This window comes from Vipera ursinii, assembly GCF_947247035.1.
Source record: "Vipera ursinii genome assembly, chromosome: Z".
NCBI classification, from domain to species: domain Eukaryota; kingdom Metazoa; phylum Chordata; class Lepidosauria; order Squamata; family Viperidae; genus Vipera; species Vipera ursinii.
The window spans coordinates 84099374-84123658 of NC_139517.1; the positions used below are offsets into that span (position 1 = coordinate 84099374).

The following is a 24285-nucleotide window of genomic DNA, read 5'->3' on the forward strand; positions in this document are numbered from 1 at the left end:
GTCTGTACGTCAATGATAGAAACTGCCTTTTAAAATCTTTTCTTCAATTATGCCATCTTTCTAAAATCTGCAGAGAGCCTCTATAATGTCTAGAAAAAAGTAAGAAAGTGCTAATGGAACGTTTTAGAAATTGATATTCTGGCAAATCATAAAGAACTAAAAGTTTGGCAAGGCAGGCTTAACTAGTAAAAGAGGTATAGCGTCTAAACGGATCTGCAATCTTTTGCTCATCTACTGTGTGATTAAATCTAGGACATTATATTTTTGATGATAATTTGCTTAGCAGAAACTGCATCTTTTCTCTGTAAAGCATAATTTCATGCTTTATTAGGCATGATTTTTTTAACTTTAAAATATAAACGATAGATTTGATTTTTTTTTAAATTAATAGGTTTTTTTAAAAAAGCTTTCACTAAGCAATTTAACTTTAGATGTATATTACCTGCAGGATGAACCACAATATCCAATGTACCATAAATGTGAAATTTAACAGTTCCTATACAGAGTCTTAAGCCTGGCTTGATATATCAGTAACTTTATGAATGCCTTTCCATATGCTATAAGAAAGGCTCACCAATATACCCTTGAATACATGGGATCACCCCTTGCCAAAAAATAAAGCTGAATAAAAGATAAGTGGGTCCTATGCATTTCAATGACTTAAGCTGAGAAATCCCAGCCCAACTGGAATGCATGAGCCTATCTGCTGAGAAATCTTGGTTTGTGGTGCCTACATTTTTTTGAGAAAGCCAGCTTTCAGAACAGTGAGCTGGGTCCTAATTCTTTTGGAAGATATAAAGTTTGAGTTTTGTTTCTGTATGTTACCCTGTAAGATAAGTGTGTCCTATGCATGGCAATGATTTAGGCTCATGCATTCCATTGGGAACTGGCCCCCAATTTGTGTGTGGGGAGAAAGGCAAGAAAGCCAAGATGGCAGCCATGAATGAAAGTCTCACTCCTTTTTACCTGCTGATAAACCTGCCCTCTTTATAAATACTTCTCAGAAGCTTTGTTTGGTAATTTGCATAACAAAATAATACTATCTCAAAGCAAGACAAGCAATTGGATGGGGAGAGCAAAAAGAATTGAAGTCCAACATATTTGAACGATGCAGATTTGGGAAGTCTCTCTTGCGCCAAATTCTGCGTTTCCAGAAGCGTTTCCTTATTTACTGACTAGTCGCCACGTCCTGTCCACATTAGCCAGTCCTCCGCGCGCTCTCTTTCTCTCTCGTGGCGAGGTGACATTCATTAGTTTCCCTTCCAGCCCCCGCCACGCGCCCGCTTTCCCTTGGCACGACACTGAATCTCTCTATTTTAGGCGGTGTTGCCTGGTTATTACTGCTTACTCGCACACGGCATCTCTTCCTGAGGGGTAGAAGAATCACTGCCCGCCAAAAAAAAATTTGGCGTGGGCGGCTGCCCCGCGACGGCGCTAGAAGAAAAAGAAAACATTTATCTTACTGAGGAGAAGCTGCAGAGCGGAGAAACTAGGGCTCTTCTCACCAGCCCGCCGTTTCTTGTCCAAGGTAGTTGGCTTTCTGTTCTCCCCTTAGACCCAGCCCGGCAGCTCGCTCTGTTTCTCTCGCGGTCGGCCGATGGCTGGCTAAGAGCGGCTGATTGGGCGCGCAGGGAGAGCCTCCGGTAGGATGAAGAACTCTCTTGGTAAGCTGGAGGGAGAAACTACTCGGAGCCAAATTTCAGGTTAGGAGTGGTAAGCAAGGGAGCCCCGGGGCTCCACTGATTCATTTCTCCCGGGGTTTGAAGCGGGAAACTGCTTCCTTCTCCTGCATGGAGAAGGACAGCCGTCAATAAGCAGACGTATTCAAGCAGCGTTTTACAGACTGTAGCCCCCTCTTGGAAAGGCGCAGAGGGGAATGGCGAGGGATACGGCGCTAGATTGGCCCGGTCAGATCAAAGTTTCCGAAACCAGGATCCCCTTTTGGAGTTGTTGCTGACTGACACGCATCTGCCCGGTTGGCAAGGCAAGAGGCAAAGTAACGAACCTTCGTTTTTCAAAGTCAGAAAGATTTATGAAAGCCACCAGTGGAGCGGCTCTCTGCTCCATTAAAAGGGTTACTTGCTGAAAGATTCCTTCTTTCCAGATGTTTAGGGGGACCTCCTTGAAATCAAAGACTTCCCGGAGCCATCCTGCTTATAAATCAATGTATTATAAATGTTTCATTGTGTTCACTTTTCTTTTTCTTTGAATTCCTCTCTCTTTGACTATTTACATCTCAAAACACTTCATATCCAATATGAAAGCTAATATATTTCATATTAGATAAAAATACACACACACACACACATACATACATACATACATACATACATACATACATACAGGACTCATATTTAACTGTCTAGCGTGTTCTGAAATGATTGGAAAACATTTTCTCTTTCCCATATTGTAAGGAGTAAGAAATATTCCACCATATTTTGCTATGGATTGAAGGTAAATTTCATTGGCAAGTGAAAAAAAAAATGCTGCAGAACCTGAGTCTGTAGCAGGAAAATATAACATTACGAATGGAATAACTAATTTTAATCTTTTTGTGAATTGCTGAACTATAGTTAATGACAGGAAAGGGTATCAGAGTTAAGTAACACTTTCCCATTTGTTCTTACACTCTTAAGGCAGGGTCAAGGTATATAAAATCTGTTAGTCTTTATCACCAGTTATTTGAGAGGAAAACCAGTTGACTGGCAGTCAGTTCAAATACAAATATCCTGTATCTAAAAACTATGAAGAGGTAACCTGTGTAGGGAGGAATTCCCCCGTTCAGGCTCTTCCAGTCGGGATTCTCACAAGCAGCGCAGAGGAGAACAAATAAGAAAGTGAAGCCAGCTCCTGGAAAGAGAGGTTTAATCAAGGAGATTAAAGCTGAGTGACAATTCAGCATGAATCCCCGGCTAGCTAGACAGAATGGTCTTCAAATGTAAGTTCTTATACCCTTTCACGGTTTCCAAAATTGTCATTTCTGATTTGTGAGTTTATAATTTGTCTTTTTTGATTTGTTGGTCAGTGTCTATTGCTGGGTTAATTTCTTTATCAATTATGTCTAAAAAAGTGTTAATCTTTGCTCCAGGAGGGATCCGGTGTGATTATTTTATTGTTGTGTATCTTTTAGTGTTTCTATTCTAATCCTGTCAATCCTAATTGCTGTTAGCCGGTTCTGCATTCCTGTGGTTTAGACTTGATACTTGGTAGCCAGTGTGTGTTAAGAGTTTGTTTGTTTAGCCTCAGGCTGCCCCTGAGTCAGACTATATACCTGTATTTGCCAAGGTATTTTCTCTTTGGGGTGAGGAGGTGGTGTCCTTTTCTCATCACCTGCATGTCTTATTTGGAACAGGGCTTTTTATTATTAACAAATAAAAAGCAAACAAATATTACTGTTTTTAAAAAAAGAAACAAGGAAAACATGGAGGATAAAATTTCCTGAATTCTTATCAATTCTGTAAAAATAGCCTTACTGTAGACTCAATGGCTAAGAAGAAAGTGGGTTGGGAGGAAACATTTAAAATGGAGGAGTTAGTAACTTTCCACATGCTGTCCAACTGCTCCTCCCACAGGGATACAGCAGGAAATTTATTTATTTATTTGGATTATTTTTCCTCTACAGCTCCTAGACCAGGGGTGTCAAACTGCCGGCCTGTGGGCCAGACGTGTCATGTGGAAGCTGCGCCCACCCCATTGCTGGCAATGGCAAAAATGTCCTGATACGTTGCGTGATGTTGCAAGTTTGACATGTCTGTCCTAGACAGATCTGGTCTATTTCCAAATCAAAACTTTCTTTTGTGGAGTCTTCTACTATACCAGACATGTCAAACTCACAACATCACATGATGTCATGCAACATATTGGAGCTTTTCTCTCCATTGCCGGCAATGGGGTGGTTGCGGTTTTGGGATGACGCATCCAGCCTGTGGGCCGGCAGTTTGACACCCCTGTACTGTACCATATATGATTCTATTCTGGTCAATTCTTGGTCACTTATCCTGCTGACATCAATGAACAGAGTCCTACTCCCTTTTCCTAATTCTTCCCAGAACTTCAATGATAGACTGAGGAATTCTAAAACAAAGGATATAACCCAAAATTTCATAATATCATTATGTTATAACATTTTATTATTTTATATTCTTTGTTTTAGAACGACACTTGTTTGGAGAGCCAGTTTGATGTAGTGGTAAAGGTATGGACAAGAAACCAGAAGATTGTGACTTCTAGTCATCCTTTAGGCAGAAAGCTGGATGAGTGATCTTGAGCCAGTCATTTTCTCTCAGCCCTAAGAGGTAGTGATAAACCACTTCTGAAATCTTGTCAAGTAAACTACAAGGACTAATCTAGGCAGTTACTGCCAAGAATCAAGACTGAATTAAAGGAACCAACCCCCCCACTCCTTATTAAAGTAGAAATAGAAAAAATACATTTTTTTTAAACTTTATAGCTGTATGTGACTTAAATCCTACTTTTTCTTCCAGAGAGCAAAGTAATGTGCATATCAGTTCAGGCTTTCATAGCTAGTATGAATTGGGAAGTTTTGGGCTCCAGGGCTCAATGACATTCTTAATGTTTTGCTGTCATTAAATCCTGGACCCAACACAATCAATTATACGAATCATTCATTGGTCCAGTTTTTCCCAGAACAGCCTTGGAGGCTGAGTTTAGAAAGAATAACTGTCCATAGTTAACCAGCCATGGCTAATGGTGGACTTAAATCTAAATATCTTTTAGATTCTAATTCTGTATCTCTCAGATTAATTTATCTCTTCCTCCTCCCCCTCCTCCTCTGCCTCCTCCTCCCTCAAGCTACTTTTTTCAAGCTATTTCTCCATCTGCCTCCTATCTGTAGTTATGGGATTCTTCCATAATGCTATCAGTGTGTATAAAACTATATATATATGGTGTTTTCCAGCACACACACACACACTAGAATAAAGACACATATCATCTTTCTTTATTGTTACTTATCAAAAGACTAAGGATTATTTTCATACAGATAATTACATTTTAATATTTATGTTATAAACATTCACATTTATGCTATGAAACTGCACTAAGTTTTAGGATGGATCGGGTTTCATATATAGCCAAATCACAGTTGTGGACTGGAAGCGATAGATCTCTCATATTTACAGAAACAGTGGTTTTACATTTGTTTTTCTCTCTTTTTGTAATACTCAGAAAAGATATCCTTTTGGCATAAACTGTTCCTTATTAATACAAATGCTACTGCTTAATAGGATTTGCATGAAGTCCTGGCTCTTTGAGCTTTCCGGCCCAGGCTGAGAGTTTTTAATTGGGGGTTTTATATTTTTCAGGGATCAAGTTTAATTATTTTTAATTGTTTTTAACTTTTGTATTGTATTGAGGTTTTTAAATACCTTGTAAACCGCCCTGAGTCCTACGGGAAAAGGGCGGTATATAAATTCAATAAACTTAATTTAACTTAACATTCTAGTGACTGTATGCAAGATTCTAACCAGGAGGGTATTGTTGGTTATAATGTGTGGATTCACTACCAAAAGATGAATACACAAGGGCAATTAAAATAAATCAGGATTCATTTATTAAATCCAGATATTTACTAGGTTGGAAGATTATCTCTCCACTTACCTCCCCCATTGCTTAGTTTAGGCATCATTAAGGGAAGATTATATATTAGAGAAAATGAGCTACATTTTTAAGTGATTTCAAGGATTGGGTGACTACTTAAGGCAAAAGCAGGAAATAATTATCAAACTGGGATCAGTGCAGCAAATTTGTTACCTTGCAGCTTATGCAAAGGAATAAAGCAGCATGCTAGTTTGGAAGATGAATAGGGCTAGCTTATCTAAGCAATATTTCTTCCTTGTCTTAATTAAAAAACTTACACTATCATAGAACAGTGTACAAACTTTTTGGTCCCAGGGACCCTACTGCTGGCTGCCTAGGTTGCAAATATGCACATTCATTCGTGTTTTCCCCTCCCTCCCTAAATTTCAGCAGGGCTTCTAGGCAACAGAGGAATAAGGCTTTTCCCTTCAACTTTGTAACACTAGTATCTCCTTGCAAAAGTAAAAGAAATCATAAACTGTTCCTGCAGCAATCATTCAGAGAATACATGGAAGATATAAATCTTCAGTAGGGTCTTACAATAGTGCGGATGATCTGTATTTTTCTAGGCACTTATGAACTTCAGTGGTGTTGGAAGAAAAGTCTTCATCATGGTTCCGTCCAAGCTGGGAATAAACATGGTGACTGCTTTAGGAAGAAGGTTGTAGTTTATTGAAGAGGAGAGCCAGACAAGAAGATGGTCTGGCAGAAGAGAGAGAGAGAAAAAGGGCTGAGCACATGTAGGGAGTGGGTTTTTATACCCTCTTGAGCCTTTTGTTTGGAGTGATTTCCTGTTTCTGTTTGAGGCTATTTCCTGTGTCATGTATTCTGAGCTGAATCTGGGTTTGCCCTTTGGCATCTGTGGGTTAATCCTATTATGTCCTGTCTTAGAGTTTGGGTGGGGTATGTAGATTTTAGATGTCTTTGTCTTCCTAAGCTTCTAGCTCCAACTTTCCTGGATTTACATCTGCATCTCTATAGAGCTGGTGCCTGCTGGGGGAGGGAAACCTGGGGCTATTAAGAAAACTGGGCATGCTTTCCTGCCTCTTCAAGATCCATTGAGGAAATATATTTTCATGCCCTTTTTAATATTTCCTTCTCTGGGGGCTGACTTCCCACAGTGGGAAAGTATTCCAGATGGCAGGTGCCAAAGGAAAAAAAAATACCTATGGATCTTGACCTATTCTGTAATATAAATGTTGCTGATCTCAGTGTGATACTAAAACCACTTTCTCAGGCATCCTTGTATGAAGTTGGTTAGCTTTTTAAATCAAAACCAAAACCAGGACATGGTGGATAATTGCCTCCATACTTAATTGATTGTCATCCCAGTTGTTTCAGCTATAAATTACTATGTACATAATCAGGTGCTCCACTCAACAGTTTGTTATACAGAGAGAACAAGTGATAGTAATTTAAATGTTTAATTTCTTAATTTAGGATTATTATTGTGTGGACAATTATTGGTAGGTTATCAACATGCTGTTAGAAGGAAATTCCATTTTCCAAGCTGGGTCATAAAACTTGTAGCTGGGCTTTTAGTTGCAGATCTTTTTGAGTATCTCCCATTAATGTTTAGCATATTTCCCATTAGCTTCTCTTGCCATATTATACGACTTATATGGATGATACTTGATCCTAAAATTTATGACTCTTCAAGAATAGGCAAACCTCTGCCTTGTAAAGAATAACATTTCTACTTCATCATGCAGACATGCTCTTTATACAAATTCCTTTTTTAAAAAAAATCCAAAATGGGGTACATTCGAGAAAATCATGATGTTAGACAGATAGCTTCATATGAATTGTTATGTAGTGTCATAATTTTCAGAAAACTATTAACAGGTTAAATATGTTTTATCACATTAGGTCTTTTGTTCAGCCATTTATCAAACAACCGTATCTATAATCCATCTTCCTATTACCAGATATACTGTAAGGGCAAATCTTCTTTAAGTTAAGCTCAGTGTCTGGTAACATCATAAACATTTAGTACTAAGTTACTTCAAGCATACTTAGTTTTGCAGTCCAGGGAATTCTGCCAATGTTTAAGGATAATTTCAATTGGATACCTCTGGATCTCATTATACTAACTCTCTGTTCCACTTAGTTTTAAGTACATAGAAAATGTAAACATTATTTGTTACTATTGCTACAGAAAGATATTACTATTAATGAAGACTTGTGCTCATGGCAGGTAATTTTTTTTCAACCAGAAGTCATCTAAGAAGGAATAATTACACAGTATAAAATTTTTATCTCTGCAATTGCAATATAAACAATAATACCAGAAATATGAAATACCATAAAATTGATTTCAATATGTTTCAGCAAGGAACTTCTGAGATATTAAAATTAAGTTGCATGCCTGTCAGTAAAATCATAGGCATGCTTACTTCAAAGCATTTTTCACTGGGCCAAATATAGCTTACTCCCTAGTCAGTTTATATTTGTTATTTGCTAAAGTAAATATAAAAATACTAGTAAGTGGAGATATATTATTTATTTCAAACATTCTTTGCATTAACCTGGCAAGATCTGACCTTAAAAAAGTATCTCTTAATATTTGTTTGTATAAACCTGAGTATTCAGAAGATGACTTCCTTGTGTGCCATTATTTTGTTGCTCTATTTAAGTTTCTCTCCTAGACTTTCTTCCAGTTACTTTTCCTTATCTTGCAGGCCTTTGTGACAAGATAATGAAAGGAAGGGAAGAAATTATTTACTTCTTGTCCTCTATCAATTTGACATCCAGGCTAATACTATAACATGACAGATATAAGTTGTTACAAGGTGGGTGTGGGGGAGGGACAATTTGTCTGATCTGCTGCTTTTGTACCTTACCACTGTTTCTGACACTGCCACCTGCAAGACTGAAATCGTGGTCAAATTTATTTGGCAGCTGAAGGTTGGCAGAAGAGGCTTAGAGGGTTCAATCATTTGCAAGGACAGTTATGGAGAGCAGCTACAAATACTTATAGTATCTGGCCTGTTTTTATATTTTTGAGGTAATATTGGTAATGCTGGTCTTTGTGAAACTAACAGAAAGATAATGTTTGTTTTTGTGAACTAAGAAGCTTAAAAGCTTTCCAGTAATGAACCCCTGGTATTTATTTACAAGCCAAATATTGTGTGTAATAAAATCAGAGCTATTCCTTCCTCAGCCCAACTTCTCTCTCCTATGTGAATTAAGCTCCTATGTGTCTTTGATCAAAGGAATTTCTGGTCTTTGCTACATAAAAGTTAGGCTTTCACAATATACCATAAATGTCTTATCCAATGTGATACTTGGTCCTGTCAATTAATATATTTTTGGAAATAAATCCATTTTTTTCAATAAATAAGAGTGGAGTGTTATTTCCGAGCAGGGCTTTTTTTCATCTTGTTAATCTTTTATTTATATAATTTTATTTATATATTTATTTATATAATTAAACTGAACACTCCAGAAGGTAGAGGTCAACTAGTAATTTATTGTGATCTAATGTGCTGGGCAGCAGCTCTTTGTGGTTGAGTAACAGGCTGTCTGAGGAACGGAAGGGTGGGACGATGGAAAGGGATCAACCCGCACTGCTGAGCAAGGCAAGAACTAGTTTGTTTTTCACTGACTTCTTGACCTTGGAAAGTAGAAATTGGACCCACATTCTGCGGCTCGCTTGCTGCCAGCTGCTCCAGCCAAGGGACCTCTAGAGGCTCTCTAGTCGGGCCCTCCCCAACAGGCGGGAAGATGATGGCGGGCTTCTACACACTGGAGGTGCCCACCAGTGGTTGGGGGGTGGGCCTGTTCCTGCCAGCCACAGCCCTGCTGCCGCCGCCCTGGACAGCTCGGCTGGAGAAGATGAAGTAACCCATGAATGCTTTCATGGTCTGTTGTACACACAGCAGCAGCGGATCACGCAAGAGCAGCCCCAGATGCACAACTCAGAGCTTTCCAAGTGGCTGGGTGCCACCTGGCAGCACCTCAATGCCACCCAGAAGCAGCCCTTCATTGACGACTCCAAGCGGCTCTGGATGCACCACATGCTCAATTACCCAGACTACAAGTAGCAGCCAGGGCGGAAGAGCCAGGCTGGCTGGGAGCCCAGAAGATACTCCCCTGCTTGCCTGCCAGGGCTGTTGGCACCCCTCGGATAGATGCCTGCCTGCGCCGGCTAGGCCAATGCACTCCACGGGACCACCAGCTGGGTGGGGCTGGCCCCGGGCAGTGGCTGCATGATGGGAGCTGTGGCAGCACCCTGCAGCAGCCTGGTTCTACAGCATGCCAAGCCCCCTGCCTTTGCCACCATGCCAAGGAAGCTGGACACTGGCCTTCAGCACCTGCTGGAGGACTTCCCAGACATTGTGGCTATTTATGGGCTGCAGGGCTGTGAGGTGTCTGACACAGCTACCCCAGGCTGCCTCCCTGAGCTCCCCTCCAGCCACCAGGTTTCAGCTGCACTGCCCACTTGGCCCCCTCTAGCAATGATGCCAGCTGCAGCTCCATGTCTGGGTTTCATCACACAAGGAAGGCACAGCCAGGAAAGACCAGTGTGGACATAGTTCGGAGATGCACACTAACCACCCTCCAGGTCCAGCACTGGGTAGGCCACCAGCCTGGCTGACAGGTGAGCACAAGGAAAGAGTGCACATGCACTCTGCAGAACCCACCTCCCACTCCTTGCCCTCTCTTACTTACCTAGTTGAGATGGTGTAGTTGGACAGCAGGGAGAGGTGCAAAGTTCCTGACAAGTAGCCTTCACTGCAGACAACTTGCCTGTGCAAAGTTTGCTGGCCGGGTCTTTTGGTGGGCTCAGCAGAAATTCATATTGGCTTTCAAAAGCCAATAGGAATTGCTGCACAGCTTGTTTAAAAGCTTTCCCCCCCAAAAAAAGATGCCAGAATGCCGTTCTGAGTGTTCTATGATAAAAAAAGCCCTGCTGACTTCTGGTTCCTGTTTTCCACCAAGCAGTCTCAAGATTCGGAATGCCGAACTCTTCAGCTGAAATTTCTTTTTGTTGGGGACCCTAAGGGGCTAGAACCCACCCTGAAGGGGTGGAATGAATGAAGGAAATCCCAGGGACTTAGGAGAGACATCAGTCTCCCTGAACAGTCCAGGAGAAGCCTCCCAGAAACCAACAGAAGAAAAGGCTGGCTAACTCCATATCCAGTCATAGTTGGAGACAACGGAAGTCATAAGCTTTTAAACTATAAGTGGATTTAAAACAGCATGCTTGAATCTGGGTAAGAATATTGATTTTCTCTATCCTACCTATTTTCCTGAAGAAGAAAGTCCCCAAAATAAGAGATCTCTGAAAAAAAGGAAGGGGATTTTACTTCCTCCTTTTGGTTACCAGAAGTGGTGAAACTTACCCTTTAGAGAGAGAGAAAAGACTAGAATGACCTGAAAAATGAGCAAACGCTGACACCTACTAGTGGGTGAGGATTCTTTTTTTCTCTGACCCTCAAAGTTCTTAGAAAATGCAGCTGTGTAAACAAAGTGAGAGCAACAAATCTGAAGCAATGAATACTTCACAAAAGGAAACATATGATAAGCAGCAACAATTTCAAAGGACAATAATTTTAAACTACAAAGAATACAGAACAACCTTGAGAGTATGAATCAACTTATCTCCAACTTGATTTCACTCCAAGAAATTTCCCAGGAAAATACAGTAGAGATGACTGAACTTAATTCTGAGGATAGAGACTTAAAGATAGAACCGTATAAAAAAAATGATTTAATTCAAATGGGAAATATTTCAACACATCCAAGCAACTTTGAAGGTAAGGAAAAGAATGAGAAAAAATACTTTACAGGGAAATGAATGATGCAGCAAAACATACTGATTAAGAAAGGCAATGGCCAGAGAAAAAAGATTAAAATGGAAATTAAGAAAATAGATGATGGGACTTATCAGAGAGAATACTTAAAAAAGAAACATTTGTTTGAATATGGCTAAAAATGGAAAAGCTTTGGAATATATTACTCTTAGAGAGATGAATTTTTTTCTCTTCTTTTTGTTAACAAATACAATAAGAAACATTTGTTTGAATACAGCTAAAGAAATGGAAAAACTTTGAAATATATTACTCTTAGAGGGATGAATTTTTTTAAAATTACTACAATATGTTTTTTTTCTTTTCCTTTCTGTAAAAAAAATAAGTTGAAATGATTTAAATAAAGCAAATGTTTTAGTTATTTAAATGTGACAATAATAAAAGCATAAAAATGTATTTTGAATGAGAGTTAAAGGATTAGATGATTAGATCTACTGAATGGAATGCTTAAAGTTTAAATAAATTAAATACATTCTCAGCTATGGTAAAAAAGAATAAGAAATTGAGGGAATAAATATATATTAAATTAGGAAGGATACATATTTTAAGTTATATGTTATTTTTGTATCTCAGTGCTTTTGTCTTTTTGTCTTTTTTCTTCTTTTTTCCTCTTTTTTGTCTCTCTCCTCTTTTTCTTTTTCTTTCTACCTTTTTACTTATTGATTAAGAAATATAAAAGTATGAGAGGGCTTATATGGGAAAAATAGAATTAAATCTACCAATGTAAATGTAGTTAATTGTTGAGAAAATTGTCACTAGTAAGAATATTTAGAATTTGGGGGGAGAAATAAGCTGAAATAAGCACGGTAACAGGATTTACGATAATGCAACTAAAATGACAAATAGGATTATTGGAAAAACTATATAATTAATCAAAATAATGAGAATTGTCTTAATCTAATGTTTTGCAAAGAAAGATACTTTGGGGAAAGGGGAAATCAAATGAAATTAACATATGGAATATAGATTATAGAAATCAATTGTTAAAGATTGTCTTATAAATGTTACCCAGACAACATACTGTTTACAAATTACTGAATGATTTTATGTTATGTTAAAAAATACCAATAAAATATATACAAAAAAAGCCCTGCTTCCAAGTAAGAATTCCAAGGATTAGTACATGAAATGCAAACTTTAAAATGTTTATTCTAAGATTATTAGATTCTACTTCATGACCACCACCAGCAAATACATACAGAAAATTGTAATTTGGTCATCTAGTGTCCAGTTTTTTTATATTTTGGTAATTCACACTTAAATCAAAACAAGTGTTATCATAAAGAATAATTAAAATTTTTAAAAATAATGCTTATCAATTAATTAGTGTCCTTTGGCTAACTAAAATTGTTGAAGTATAGTAAGTAATAACAGCAAATCTATTTTGTTCAAGATATAAGTGGAGATATACCGCTATTTTTTGTCTCCTTGTGGTCTTGAATAGTCCTTCAAAAACATATTTTAACATATTTTCAACTATGAAAATATTTTTCATATATTAATTTACATAGTTAAATTTAGATATATAGAATCCAATTTTAAATTCCTTAATAAGCTCTTTTACCTTTGTTACACTCAGGTAGTTTCAGATTCTGAACAATGGCAAGCTGGACATTATAGAAGTTTATTAATAAAAAATAAAATAAAAACTTATGAGATTCCCTTTACTCCAAAAAATGTGGCTACACACATCTCCAGTTTAAAACAATTTGTTCTACCTCTAGGACTGTGTGGTTTATATCCCTTTCTAAATTTATGATATGTAACATTTAGCACCAAAACCTCCCAATCCTGATAATATAGAAAGGGTCTGAAATGCTATTTTGCATTATTTATTTATTTATTTATTATTTATTTATTGATGGGATTTATATCCCGCCCTATCTCCCGAAGGACTCAGGGCAGCTAACAACAAAACATATAATAAGTACAGAAATTAAGATAAAAATAAAATTAAAATCATAAATTATAAAGTTCTTCCATAGATCTGTCATGATTGCAGGTTTTACTTTATCTGATAAGCATTTTTATTTAAAAATAAGCATCACCGTAACTTCTTAATTGGAATAAAAGTATACTGTAAGGTTTTTTTTAAAAGCAATTAAATGCCTATCTGCTTCCTAACTATAATGGTTTAGCTTTCTAATTAAAATTGAAGTTGCAGCAAACAGCATCAGCCACAGATGCTGTAATTCAACCAGTCTGGTGCTACACTATTCGTTTGAGTAGCCACTACTCTGAATTCTAAGGCCTATGATTAGATGAACGCCTGCACTAAAGCTGAATTTCGATACACTAAATCATAAACTCACTCATCTGATTTTGCCCTACATGTTCTTTCAATGCAGCCATCAATATTTGAATATTATAGTAATCATGGTAAACTATGAATAAAATGACCTAGCATGAAGGACGAAAGGAGTCAGTGCTTTCAACCTCACTTATCTGATTGAATTTTTTATGAATAAAATGTTACTTTTGAGGAAAGCCATGCTAATCCATTTACTAATCAAAGAATAATATGAATGCTTTTGCATTAGGCAATGAACTAAAAATAAAAAGTGCACTGTTATTATTTTTAGTTTATTATTTTTAATGTTAAACTTCAGGTAAGCATTTCAATTTTAATACAGCTCAAAATAAAAGTTGGCTTTGGTTAAGAATGCTTTCTTAGCATTCATTATTTCAAACATACTTGTTGGCCTACAGCAGGGGGTCAAACTGCCGGCCCACAGGCTGGATGCGTCATGTGGAAGCTGCACCATCCCCATTGCCGGCAATGGCAAAACTGTCCTGATACGATATGTCTGGCCTACAGAGAAAAAAAATGATGCCTATTTGTCCTATAATTAAATAATAATTGTTCTGGAAGCATTAAAAATAAAGCTATAAACAGAATTGTTTATTCAAGGGGTTATGGTTTATTGAAGGATAAAGTGAAATATGAAATGATGTATGTAGATGTATGTAGGGACGCAGTGGCTCAGTGGGTTAGGACGCTGAACTTGGCGATCAGAAGGTCGGCAGTTTGGCGAGTCGAATCCCGAGTGCCGCGTAACAGAGTGAGCGCCTGTTACTCGTCCCAGCTTCTGCCAACCTAGCAGTTTGAAAGCACTTTAAAATGCAAGTAGAAAAATAGGGACCGCTCCGGTGGGAAGGTAACAGCGTTCCGTGCACCTTTGGCATCTAGTCATGCCGGCCACATGACCACGGAGACGTCCTTGGACAAGTGCTGGCTCTTCGGCTTTGAAACGGAGATGAGCACCGGCCCCTAGAGTTGGAAATGACTAGCATGCATGTGCGGGGGAACCTTTACCTTTACCTTATGTTTAAAGCCAGAAAAGTAAGAAGAAAAAATGAGAGTGGGAAATTGCATATTTCTACATTTATTTTAGCACCAACATGTGCAATATTACTCTTTTGATTCTGAAGCAATAGCTCTTAGCGGAGTCTTTTCCTTCTTTACTACTATTAATTAATCTTCTTAATTGTGTTGTTCTTTTATATTGAACCTCACAAGAATCTTATTTTCTTTAAAATAAAGATATTATGCATTTTTCTGATATACCTGCTGGTCAGTACAATTTCAATGTTTATATGCCTACATATACTATTCATCCATCAGTTTTCTTTGCTGTTCAATGTCTGCATTATACAGTTAATATATTTCACTTGTTGTAAGTATTCAAAAAGATATAACAATTCCTTTTGGCTTGCTTTTGGGAAATTGAACTTTCCTGTATAGAATATAGGGTCTATAGCAGGGGTGTCAAACTCAATTTCATTGAGGGCCGCATCAGCATTGCGGTTGCCCTCAGGGGGCCGGGTGGGTATGGCCAGGGTGGGTGTGGCCTACTGGGTGGGCGTGGCTAGAGTGCGTATGGCCTACTGGGTGGGCATGGCCAGCTCTACATCGTTCGCATCAAGGGTGCCTATGGGGGCCTGGGCAGGAGTGGGACAGATCTGAGGGTCTCTGGCAGAAGGAGGGTCTCTGGGCCAGGGCCAAGGCAGAGGGGGCCGTTCCCTCACTGTTTCCAGGATGGCTTTGCGGGCCACATGAAACCACTTCGCGGGCCAGATCTGGCCCCCGGGCCTTGTGTTTGACATGTCTGGTCTATAGTATCTCAGAAAATAAAATAAAAAAGATTGTTCTCTTCATCCATTTCAGAAGAAAACAAAATAATATACTAATGAATATATATTATTTTATATCCATATATCCTTATATGAATACATTTTATATTTATTTATTTTATTTATTTTAATTCCATTTATATCCTGCCCTTCTCCGAAGACTCAGGGCGGCTTACAAGCTTAGCAGTAATATAAAGAACTCATAATATTTATCTTAAATTTTTGAAAGACTACTAACTGATATAAGATTATTTATGGCCAACAAATATTTATTTTACAAAATACTTTCTGATAGGGCCATATTTTCATAAGTAAACAGACTTGCTTTTTCTCTCTCTCTCTCTCTCTCTCTCTCTCTCTCTCTCTCTCTCTCTCTCTCTCTGTGTGTGTGTGTGTGTGTGTGTGTGTGTGCATTCAAATTTCTTTTTGCTGACAAAGAACTAAATTTGAATACACAAAATATTGCAGTAGCAACTTGAGCCCTGCTTAACACTCCTAGATTGGAGCTGCAAGGCAAAAGAAATCATAATAATAGAACTGCAGTATAGTTCTGACTGAAAAAAACTTACACACACACACACACACACACACACACACACACACACAGAATCTGTACGTATTTTGCAATATCCAATCTGGGTTGGTCACCGGGACCAGTGGTTTTGTCTTCTGAGCTTTCAGACTCATGGTGGAGCCTCTCTCTCTCTAGCAGAGTGTGTGCTATTCTGTGTGTGGTATTTATAGTGCCTGTTGTAAGTGTTGTGAACAGGCACTATAAATATCACACACAGAACAGCACACACTCTGCTAGAGAGAAATTCCCTGAAGATGGGCTCCAGCACAAGTCTGAAAACTCAGAAGACATAAACCCCTCTGTTTCCGGTCGTCAACCGAGATTGGATCCTGCAACATTGTCATGGGACACATATATTTGCCTTCCTTCATGTACTTGTTTTGTAAAAACAAGTATTAGGCTGAATTACCCATGTCAACTATATTTTGTGGATATACTATAGATGTCTTGGTTACATTTAGAATTAATGTACATATTGTTTGAAAGTATGCCCTGTGAGTAGAAGCTGGCCACCACCATCAAGAGTACTTTCCAGAAACATGCAGGAAAAAGGAAAACCAAACCTCTAACCAAACATGTCAAGGAAGCTTGAATAGGTGGCCAACTTGATCAGATGTCCATTGCAGAACACAATATTCTACAGAAAGACTTCAACTATAACACAGATGATGCCAATTAACTGGAATTCTTTGCAATGTTAAAAGGAGCATCTAAAATCACAGAGAGATCCAAGAAAATACCAGATAAACCATCATATCACAGACCGAAAAAGACCAGAACTCACAGCTGGGAACAGAACAGCCCTCAGAAACCTAAAAATAGAAAAAAAATTCAGACTATCTTCATCCTACCAACAGTCAAAGGCTGAACCATTGTTATCATGGACAGATCACAATAGAGAAAGAATTTTATTTTTTATTTTTATTTATTCATTATTAAATATATTTGATGCATCTCGCAACAAATAACTGTGCACCTTGAGAAGAATTACTAGAAGACCAAGAAACTTACATCCCAGTGAACATCAACTCAACAAAGAAACTAGACAACCAAATCAGGAAAATCAAGAAAGACCACCAAGAAGGACCAAATTACCAAGGAGAAACCGTGACAGATGAGAAGCAGTATACTCATCCTCTCACACTTCTATGGACACCACAAAATACACAAGCCTGACATGAGCACCAAATTGCAGTCAGAAGACATGATGAAAACTCTTTAATTTCACAATATACGAACAGACTTAAGTATAGTTTCAACTGGGAAACTGTTACTGCCCTAGACCAAGCCAAGCCCCCAAATGCTAGAGAATTCCTGGAAGTCTGGCACTCTGGGAAATTGGTCATCAATAGACATATAGACACAACCAACATCTACATACCATGCAAAAGAGACAATCAAAACCCCAAAAGAGGGAACGAAAACACAAAACAGCTCTCCACCTGTAATCAACACCTGGATGAGCACAAATTAATACCAAAATTAATACCAGACCAACACTCAAGAAGTAAACAATATTCCAATGAAGGAATTGCCATTCCAACCAAAAAACCATCAAGTCCATTCCCACCATCACTTGCAGGGCAAACCACTGGAATATAAATCGAGAGCAGACCCTACTGCCTACTAGCACTGATGATGTTACCTAGTTTGGTTAATGAAACATATGCAACCAAACAACCAGGTTCAGAGAACACCATTGACTCTTCAAGTGTACATAAGGTTTTTCAGAAGTGATTTGGCCTTGCCTCCTTCCAAAGGTTGAATAGAAAGTGACTAGTCCATTATCCAAATGACTTTAGGTCAAGGTGGGATTAACATTTGTAGGCTCTTGGCTTCTAACCTGAGAAGAGAGCCTATACCAAACCGGCTCTCCATGCTTACTTGTTATTAGATTTGTATCCCATCTTTCATTCAGGAGTTCAGGATGGCATACATAGTGTCCTTATCTCCATTCCTCTCTTCCCACAGCAATTCTCTGAAGTAGTTTGAACTGAGAAAGATTGATTGTTCCAAAGTCACCTGTGAAATTATGTACTTGAAAGTGGAGATGAACCAAAAGTGGAGATGAACCTTAAGCACTGCACCACACTTAACCTCTTTCAATATGCCATATCCTATAATAAAATTAATTTCTTTGTCTATCTTCTATCTTTGAATACAGTAGTGCTCCTACAATCATATATCAAACTATGCAGATTATGCAGATTTATGATTTATGAATGACACTAGCTGTGACTAGGGGGGCGTTCGCCCAGGTTTGCCTGGTGTGCCAGTTGCGGCCCTATCTAGACCGGGATGCCTTGCGTACGGTCACTCATGCGCTCGTGACCTCTCGTCTTGATTACTGCAATGCTCTCTACATGGGGCTACCCTTGAAGACCACTCGGAGGCTCCAACTGGTACAGAATGCAGCCGCGAGAGTTGTATTGGGAGTTTCCCGATACTCCCGTGTCACACCTTTGCTCCGCGAGCTGCATTGGTTACCAGTTGTCTTCCGGGTGAGGTTCAAGGTGTTGGTAATGACCTACAAAGCCCTTCATGGCATGGGTCCAGAATACCTTGGGGAGCACCTGCAGCCGGCGTCAACTTCCCTCCGCCCAGTACGCTCCCACAGAGAGGGCCTCCTCAGGGTGCCGCCGGTCAAAGAGTGCTGACTGGTGGCCCCCAGGGGGAGAGCGTTCTCTGTGGGTGCACCGGATTTATGGAACCATCTTCCGGTTGAGCTCCGGATGGCGCCCGATCTCCGCTCCTTCCGGCGCGACCTTAAAACCTATCTCTTTAAACAAGCGGGCCTGGCCTGATGGGACGGGTTGGGATTTTTATTAATAACTTCAATTTTAAATTTGTATTATTTATGGGCATTGTTTAATCATGTTTTAATAATCTTAATTTTAATTTTTGTATTTAACTTTTATGTATTGCCCTGTTCACCGCCCTGAGTCTCTTGAGAGAAGGGCGGTATATAAATTAAATTAATAAATAAATAAATAAATAATCTTTCCAACACCACTCAAATAAAAAACTAATAGTTTGGTTAATCCCCAGATTTTTTTAAAAAAATGTTTTAGGATGAATAATTTTAGTAATAATTTAGAAATCCATGATTTCCACAATAACCACATCATTAATATGAGTAGAAAATTAACAGGTTTGAAATTATGGAAATATAGCTTCAGTGGGAAATATAATGAAGTCTAAATTTTTGTAATAAATGATTAGTTCATTTTTCAATATTTTGCTGGAATATGTTTTTCAATTTTGAGTATTTTTACTCGGTAACATTTTCAATCTATCTTGGAATGCTCCAGGATTGAAATCCCTTTCCTAATGTCAGGCTTTATCTTTCATTCAGGCTTGCTATGTTATAAAAATGAATCAAGTTATCCATTAACTGAATTTAGAATGTCTGCACAAGTATTATATTTATTTCATCATGTAGCTAACATAATCGATTGGAATCTTGGTAATGTTAACCACTTTCTCAGATATATTTAATTTAGACTTTTCTTTGTGTTGTTTGGAATCACTGAAGGAAAACTTTACATTTGGATAAAATTTCATTTTTTACATTTTTGGCAAGAATAATTCCTCACTTGAATCTGGAGTAATTTCTCTTTTCTGGCAGGCTTTCCACAGTTGCATCTGGAAAAAGAAAGTGAGAGCCTTTGAAGAAAATAGCTGGACCAAAGTGTTTTAAAGTTGAGGAAGTTGTATCTATAGAAAATGAAAATGATCAAAGACATTCAGTACCTTGGAGAGATCCAAGAGAAATGCATATTATTGGAAAACAATGCCTACAAAAACCTTATATAAGCATTCGTCTTAACTGTCCACATTAAATTCTCTATCTTTCTTGGGAAATAGAGATACTTAAATGGACTCTTGGCATGGAATATGATATTCCATTTTTTCTTCATTATTGTTTCTTGGGTATGTTAAATATGATAGTGAATAAATACAACACAAAATATCTTCAAGGGGACAATGATGCTTTAATTCACAATTAAGTTAAAAGCAAAAGGAGAAGAAAGAGGAACGTTATTCTGGTTGTAAAAAATTGAATTATTCAGAGTGAGATCCTCCTATCATCAGATAACGAAGGTTAAAAGTAAAGGCCAAAAAGATAATAGTACAGTCCATACAACTATAGCTTTCTAAGAGACTATTACGATATATATACATGAGATTTCTATGTGAATAATTAAAAATAACTTGCATAGAAGTTGGTAAATGTTCATATCTGCAAATCAAATCATGCCAAAATTTAAAATGTAGGCCATTGGAATAGTTATACAAATATTTGGTATATATTTGTCAAGAATGTTATTTCAGTTTAATGACAACTCTCTTATTGGCAATGTTACTAGTATCAAAGAATAGAAAATATTGTGGAATAGCATGTCTTGCTTTTAATAAAGCTATCAAAACAAATATGTCTCATATTTTTGTCAGTTAAGCTGGTAAGTGTTGTTACTGTTATGTAGATGACTGATGGTTCATACAAAGAATATATATTTCTTCAATTATTCTTGCCTGCATTGTGATGAATTCTAGTATGACATTGTCATTCTTTTCCACTGTTTCTACAACTTTCACTTCTTCAACCACTTCATCCCTATTGGGCGTATCAAGTCCAGTATAGCTGATCCTCTAGTTCCTCCTCCATTTTTGTGGTGATAAAAGTTGTCAGCTACACAGGTCCAGAGCCTATTCAATCTCCTACTTGCTGCAGAGTTTGTTTTCCAGTTGATCTCATGGTAGTTAAAATACCCTATTACTACAGTGATATGTTTCCTGGACACCTCAGCTAACTGGTTTACAAAAAAGTCATCTATTTCCCCTATTTGATTGGGTAGCCAAATGTGAACCAATTGCCATGAGTCCATATTTTGATCATGTGGCCATGGGGATGCAGCAATGGTCATAAGTGTGAAAAATGTTCACTTTTTTCAGAGCTGTGTAACTAAATAAATAAATAAATACTGCTTGTAAGTTGAGGACAACTTGTATTCTTGCCTCCCCATTTACTTACATTGATTGCAGTGCACAAATTCCAAAGGGTTGGGGCTTAGCCATTATTGTGCCCATTTACAAAAAGGGCACCTGAGATGTGCCCGCTAATTATAGGCCTATCAGCATTACATATAATAAGTAAGCTCTTTGCTAGACAACAAACTAGTTGATTCCATTGACTTAGAGCATATATTGACAAATAATAAGAAAGTGAGCTTCAGGTCTGGACATTCTATTTATGAATACACCCTTATTTTTCAACATCTGGCTGAAAAATGTATATCCAAAACAATTTCATCACAATATATTGCATTCATTGATTTTTAGGTCTGCATTTGTTCTAATTTCCAAAGAAAGGCTATATACTGCTATTGATAGATGCTTAGTATTGATTATGCACAAACTTTATAAGAACTCCAGAAATTCAATGCAGTATGCAAAGCCACTACACCAATGTGATTCTACCCTACAGAGGAGTAAGGCAGCAATGTATTTTAGCTCCTCTGCTCTTTAATCTTTCTTTAAATCCACTTGTGGCCAAATTAAACCAATTAAAACATCATGCTCCAAAATTAGTTGACAGACATCTTTGTATGCAGATAATATAGTACTTTACCACAAATGAAAATTAGACTTAGATGAGCTCTAAATTGTCTGGTTAATTATTGATCCAAAGAAACTTTTAAAATCAACTATAGTAAAAGTAAGATCATGATTTTTGCAAAAAAGACCTAAATTGCATATTTGGAAGATAAATGGCCAGAACACCATGTAAGTTAAATCCATAGTTCTACTAAACACAGTGCACATGAAACTATACTATTCAAAACACTCAAAAAACAGTGGTTGCAATTCAATTCTTTTATTTCTCCGGAGGAACACACTATATTCCAGAAGTAGTGAAGCCATATTTAGCTAAGGCTTGTGCACAACTACACTTTGATGCTCAGCTGGGACCTCATTCTTCTGACTTCTGATGAAAAACTGATTAAGAAATTGTATAACTTTTTATTGAATTTGAAAATGGAAGACAAACAAGTAAAAGAAACAATTATAATATGGATATAATATAGAATTAGAGGAATGGCAAAAAATGGAAAGAAACTGTAAATTGACAATGGCAACTTTGTATAAAGAAAACTTATATAAAATGATTTACAGATGGCATCTTTCACCTGTCAGATTAGCAAAAATGTTTTAAAATATGTCTAGTAAATGTTGGAAATGTAATCATAATCCTGGTACATATTATCACTTGTGGTGGACATTTGTTAAAGCAAAAAAAAATTTGGACAAAAATACATACTTGGTTAGGAAAGATGTTAGGGAAATGCATAGACTTTACCTGAACTTTTTTTATTAAGTATAATTCCAGAAAAAAATGATAAAGTGCATATTTAACATTACATGTATTTACAACAGTAAGGATTGTATTTGCTCAGCACTGGAAAAATGAAAAAACACCATTGGACGAAGAGATAATAATAAAAACTGAACTGTGCTGAAATGAATAGACTTACATTGAGAATCAAAGAAAAAAAAAGATACAGAATATTTTCAAACATGGAACTTATTTTATCAATGGCTGGAAAAGTAGAATAGAGAGTAAGAACTTAACTTGTATTACTAAGCATAATAAATCAAATCAGACAACACATTGTTCATTAAGCACTAATGAATTGAATAATGGAAAATTAATAAAATACTATAAAAATAATAGCTGCTTTGAACCAAGATGGATGGCAAATAAATTAAATAAATAAAAAATAAATAAATATGGAACTTGTTGCAATGTTAATTTTTTAATGTACACCATCCAGAATAAATAAATTTAATTGTATGTTTAATTTTATGATTTATATTGTGCTGGCCATATTCACTTTCAACTTCAGTTTGATAGGCCTTTTTAATGTGATGGTGTACAATATATTAATATATTTAGAAGTAATTATAATATATTAGATAGCTACAGTCTCCATGCTATTTTTAAATCCTTGTTTTATTTATCTGTCTTATCTTAATTCTTTTTTCATGTTTTGTTTTGTATTAGTTTATATATATATATTGAAATATCCAATAAAAATAATTCAAAAGAATGATCTAATTTGATCATTACGTTTCTATCAAATTTTTGAGAAAGAACAATCCATTTTAGCAATTAATAATATAATATTCATTATATTAATTAATTATTACATATACACTGAGCGGTGGCTCAGTGGGTTAGGACGCTGAGCTTGTCGATCGGAAGGTCGGCAGTTTGGCGGGTCGAATCCCGAGTGCCGCGTAACAGAGTGAGCGCCTGTTACTCGTCCCAGCTTCTGCCAACCTAACAGTTCGAAAGCACGTAAAAATGCAAGTAGAAAAATAGGGACCACTCCGGTGGGAAGGTAACAGCGTTCCGTGCGCCTTTGGCGTCTAGTCATGCCGGCCACATGACCACGGAGATGTCCTCGGACAAGCGCTGGCTCTTCGGCTTTGAAACGGAGATGAGCACCGGCCCCTAGAGTTGGAAACGACTAGCACACGTGTGCGGGGGAACCTTTACCTTTACCTTTATATAATTAATATATATAAGATTAATATTATTTTATATATAATTACTATAATTACTATAGCTAATATATAATATAATTAATATTAATATAACTGTAAATTACTTTAGAATATTCTTATGTATGTATGAATAATAAAATATGGTGTAAAATTAATGTTATTCAACTGAAAATACCATTATTATGTATCTATTACCATGTTTAAATCTGCACTGTCTTAATTATACAATCCTTAACATTTCACTTCTTAGTCATATTTCACCAATAATTTATAAATAAAGCTTAGCAGGTGTTTTAAATTTAGTCACATATCTAAGCATTTGTTGGTGTTTCTCCATAGTTATTTTAATACTATATTAGTAACCTGAAGATATTGAAACCAGTCAGGTGGACTAAGCCACTGGGAAATAAGTCTTAAAATAGTTATATTTCTCATATTAATAATAAACTATCACAATCTATTTCAATTGTCTTTACGAGTATATTACTTGTTCCCTCATTGTGAAGACAAACATTTATTAGTGAAATAAGATGATAGATAGATAGATAGATAGATAGATGATAGACAGACAGACAGACAGACAGACACAGA

The 24285-nt window shown here is 37.1% G+C and overlaps 1 protein-coding gene across 1 annotated transcript in view; it reads left to right on the forward strand.

The window, feature by feature from the left end:
- Window positions 1-1679: 1679 nt before the first annotated feature.
- ZNF385D (zinc finger protein 385D) overlaps window positions 1680-24285 on the forward strand; it is a gene marked incomplete at its 3' end in the record, with an annotated part of 375501 nt that continues 352895 nt past the window's right edge. The window contains exon 1 of the mRNA XM_083376165.1: window positions 1680-1713. The remainder of the gene's footprint in view (window positions 1714-24285) is intronic.